Source organism: Triticum dicoccoides, chromosome 7B, assembly GCF_002162155.2.
Source record: "Triticum dicoccoides isolate Atlit2015 ecotype Zavitan chromosome 7B, WEW_v2.0, whole genome shotgun sequence".
NCBI classification, from domain to species: domain Eukaryota; kingdom Viridiplantae; phylum Streptophyta; class Magnoliopsida; order Poales; family Poaceae; genus Triticum; species Triticum dicoccoides.
Window position 1 is genome coordinate 289532613 of NC_041393.1, and position 5447 is coordinate 289538059.

Below are 5447 nucleotides of genomic sequence, written 5' to 3' on the forward strand. Positions count from 1 at the left end.
CAACGGGGTTCTCAGCTCCCTTTCTATCAATAATATGCAAATCAAATTCTTGTAGTAGGAGAACCCATCTAATAAGTCTAGGTTTAGCATCTTTCTTTTCCATAAGATATTTAATAGCAGTATGATCAGTGTGAATAGTTACTTTAGAATCAACAATATATGGTCTGAACTTATCACAAGCAAATACAACTGCTAAGAATTCTTTTTCAGTAGTAGCATAATTTCTCTGGACACTGTCTAGAGTTTTACTAGCATATTGAATAACATTTAGTTTCTTATCAACTCTTTGTCCTAGAACAGCACCTACATCATAATCACTAGCATCACACATAATTTCAAAGGGTAAATTCCAATCAGGTGGCTGAACAATAGGTGCAGAAATCAAAGCTTTCTTAAGTATTTCAAATGCTTCTACAGAATCATCATCGAAGACAAAAGGAATATCTTTTTGTAAGAGATTAGTCAGAGGCCTGGAAATTTTAGAGAAGTCTTTAATGAACCTCCTATAAAAACTGGCATGACCAAGGAAACTTCTTATACCTTTAATGTCCTTGGGACATGGCATCTTTTTAAAAGCATCAACTTTAGCTTTATCAACTTCAATACCTCTTTCGGAAATTTTATGCCCCAGGACAATGCCTTCATTAACCATAAAGTGGCACTTCTCCCAATTCAAGATGAGACTAGTATCTTCACATCTCTACAAAACTTGATCAAGGTTGCTCAAGCAATCATCAAAAGAAGACCCATAAACGGAGAAATCATCCATGAAAACCTCACAAATCTTTTCACAAAAGTCAGAGAATATAGCCATCATGCATCTTTGAAAGGTAGCAGGTGCATTACATAAAACAAAAGGCATACATCTATAAGCAAAAGTACCGAAAGGGCAAGTAAAAGTCGTTTTTTCTTGGTCCTCTACTGACATAGGTATTTGCGAGAAACCAGAGTAACCATCTCGAAAGCAAAAATGTGTATCTTTAGATAATCTTTCTACCATTTGATCAATAAACGGTAGAGGGTAATGATCCTTCTTAGTAGCTTTATTTAACTTACGGAAATCAATTACAATCCTATAACCTGTAACAATTCTTTGTGGGATCAATTCATCTTTATCATTAGGAACGACAGCAATACCTCCCTTCTTAGGGACACAATGGATAGGGCTTACCCACTGACTATCAGCAACGGGATAAATTATACCTGCCTCCAGGAGCTTTAGTATTTCTTTTCTTACCACTTCTTTCATCTTAGGATTTAACCGTCATTGGTGATCAATAACTGGTTTGGCGTCTTTCTCCAATTTTATTTTGTGTTGGCGTAGAGTGGGACTAATGCCCTTAAGATCATCAAGAGTATATCCAATAGCAGCACGGTGCTTCTTTAGAGTTTTCAATAATCTTTCCTCTTCCCGCTCTGAAAGGTTAGCACTAATAATAACATGATATATCTTCTTTTCATCAAGATAAGCATATTTAAAGAGTATCAGGTAATGGTTTAAGCTCAAACATGGGATCACCCTTGGGTGGTGGAGGATCCCCTAGGATTTCAACAGGCAAGTTGTGTTTCAAAATAGGTCCCTGTTTAAAGAACACTTCATCTATCTCCCTTCTTTCATTCATAAACATATCATTTTCATGGTCTAGCAAATATTGTTCTAAAGGATCATTAGAAGGCACGGCAATAGAAGCAAGACCAATAATTTCATCCTTACTAGGCAATTCTTTATCATGGGGTTGTCTACGAAATTTAGCAAAATTAAACTCATGAGACATATCCCCTAAGCCAATCGTAACAACATCCTTTTTGCAGTCTATCTTAGCATTAGTAGTGTTCAAGAAGGGTCTACCAAATATAATGGTACAAAAGTCATCTTGTGGGGAACCAAGAACAAGAAAATCAGCAGGATATTTAACTTTCCCACACAAGACTTCAACATCTCTAACAATCCCAATTAGTGAAATAGTATCTCTATTGGCAAGCTTAATTGTAACATCTATTTCTTCTATCTCACCAGGTGCAATATCATGCATAGTTTCTTTGTATAAGGAATGAGGTATTGCACTAGATCTAGCACCCATATCACATAAGCCATGATAACAATGATCTCCTATTTTAACAGAAATAACAGGCATGCCTAAAACAGGTCTATGTTTCTTAGCATCGGGTCTAGCAATTCTAGCAGCTTGATCACAGAAGTAAATAACATGCCCATCAATATGATCCGCCAAGAGATCTTTAACCATAGAAATACTAGGTTCAACTTTAATTTGCTCAGGTGGTGTAGGTGTTCTAGTATTACTCTTATGAACCATAGTTGAAGCTATAGCATGATCCTTTATCCTAACAGGGAAAGGTGGTTTCTCAATATAAGTAGCAGGAACAATAGGATCATTATAAGTGATAGTCTTTTCTTCAACTGTAATAGGTGCAACTACTTTTTCTTCAGTGGGAGGATTATATTTAAACCACTTCTCCTTAGGGAGATCAACATGAGTAGCAAATGATTCACAGAAAGAAGCTAGTATCTCAGAGTCAAGTCCATATTTAGTGCTAAATTCATGAAAAGCATCGGTATCCATAAAAGATTTAACACAATCAAACTTAGGTGTCATACCTGACTCCTTACCTTCGTCGAGATCCCAATCTTCAGAATTGCGTATAGATCTTTCCAATAAATCCCATTTGAATTCAATAGTCTTCATCATAAAAGAACCAGCACAAGAAGTATCGAGCATGGAGCGATTGTTGAGAGAAATCCGAGCATAAATTTTTTGAATAATCATATCTCTTTAGAGCTCATGATTGGGGCATGAATATAACATTGACTTAAGCCTCCCCCAAGCTTGAGCGATGCTTTCTCCTTCGTGAGGCCAAAAATTATAAATATATATAATTGCGATCACAATGACAAGATGCATAGGATAAAACTTCTGATGAAACTCCAATTTCAATAAGTTGTAGTTCCATGATCCCATATCATCACATAGCCTATATACCATTTCAATGCCTCTCCCTTCAGAGATAAAGGGAAGACCTTCTTCTTGATAATATCATCAGGCATACCGGCAAGCTTAAATAATCCACAAACTTCTTCCACATAGATTAGGTGTAAATCGGGATGCAATGTTCCATCTCCTATAAAGGGATTAGCTAGTAGTTTCTCTACCATACCCGAAGGAATTTCAAAGTAAACATTTTCAATAGGTTCATTAGGTTGAGGAGCAACTCTTTGATCTTCTGGTCGGGGTGAAAATACCCCGAACAAGCCCCTCAAAGGATTATGTTCCATAGTAACACGTGACAGTAAATTTCAGCACACTATATAAATTTTTCCTTACCAAGTTCCACTTACCAAAGGCGCTTCACTCCCCGACAACGGTGCCAGAAAAGAGTCTTGATGACCCACAAGTGTAGGGTATCTATCGTAGTCCTTTCTATAAGTAAGAGCGTCGAACCAAACGAGGAGCAGAAAGAAATGACAAGCGGTTTTCAGTAAGGTATTCTCTGCAAGCACTGAAATTATCGGTAACAGATAGTTTTGTGATAAGGTAATTTGTAACGGGTAACAAGCAATGAAAGTAAATAAGGTGCAGCAAGATGGCCCAATCCTTTTTGTAGCAAAGGACATGCCTGGACAAGTTCTTATATAGGGAAAAGCGCTCCCGAGGACACATGGGAATTATCGTCAAGCTAGTTTTCATCATGCTCATATGATTCGCGTTCGTTACTTTGATAATTTGATATGTGGGTGGACCGGTGCTTGGGTACTGCCCTTTCTTGGACAAGCATCCCACTTATGACTAACCCCTATTGCAAGCATCCGCAACTACAAAAGAAGTATTAAGGTAAACCTAACCATAGCATGAAACAAATGGATCCAAATCAGCCCCTTATGAAGCAACACACAAACTAGGGTTTAAGCTTCTGTCACTCTAGCAACCCATCATCTACTTATTACTTCCCAATGCCTTCCTCTACACCCAAACAATGGTGAAGTGTCATGTAGTCGACATTCACATAACACCACTAGAGGTAAGACAACATACATATCATCGAAATATCGAACGAATACCAAATTCACATGACTACTTATATTAAGACTTCACCCATGTCCTTAGGAACAAACGTAACTACTCACAAAGCATATTCATGTTCATGATCAGAGGGGTATTAATATGCATTAAGGATCTGAACAAATGATATTCCACCGAATAAACCAACTAGCATCAACTACAAGGAGTAATCAACACTACTAGCAACCCACAGGTACCAATCTGAGGTTTTGGGACAAAGATTGGATACAAGAGATGAACTAGGGTTTGAGAGGAGATGGTGCTGGTGAAGATGTTGATGGAGATTGACCCCCTCCCGATGAGAGGATCGATGGTGATGACGATGGTGATGATTTCCCCCTCTAGGAGGGAAGATTCCCCGGCAGAACAACTCCGTCGGAGCCCTATATTGGTTCCGCCAAGGTTCCGCCTTGTGGCGGCGGAGTTTCGTCCCGAAAGCATGCTTATGATTTTTCCAGGATAAAAGACTTCATATAGCAGAAGATGGGCACCGGAGGGCTGCCAGGTGGCCCATGAGGCAGCGGGACGCGCCCCCACCCTCGTGGACGGTGGGTGGCCCCCCTTGTATTTCTTCTGCTCAGTATTTTTTATTAAATCCAAAAATGACTTTGGTGGAATTTCAGGACTTTTGGAGTTGTGCAGAATAGGTCTCTAATATTTGCTCCTTTTCCAGCCTAGAATCCCAGCTACTGGCATTCTCCCTCTTCATGTAAACCTTGTAAAATAAGAGAGAATAGGCATAAGTATTGTAACATAACGTGTAATAATAGTCCATAACGCAATAAATATCGATATAAAAGCATGATGCAAAATGGACGCATCAGCGGGCAAAGGCCATCCGCGCACCTTTGATACAGACCAACCGCTTGATGGCTTCAAGCCGAGGGCAGGTGCTGACAAGCCACTTCACAAGTCCGTAGGAGCTGCTGGGAATGGCTTCGGCAGGCCATAGCCGGATTATCAAATCCTTCATGTCTAGTTCGGCTGCCCTATGCAGCTCAACCAGCTGTTTCAGCTGGTCTCTAAAGGGCACTGGATGTTCTGGTCCAAGGTATTGCGACCAGAATAGCTTCTCTGTAGAGCTCCCCTCTTCGGCTCGATAGAATTCCGCATCATCTGACACGCTGCGCGGCAAATCCACAAACGCCCCTGGAGACCTCCAAATCCATGTAAGTAAAAGGAACCTTTCCTTCACATATCTGCTCTGCATAATGAAAGCCCATTCCGCCGTGATCTTCTTGGCTGCCTGGATTTCTTGGAGGGCACCTTGGGCTTCGGCTCGGGCCTCTTGTGCGCTCTAGCGGACCTTGACAAGTTCGGACTCTTGCTCCTTAAAGTCGCGCCCCAAGGACTCACACTTCTTGACGGCGT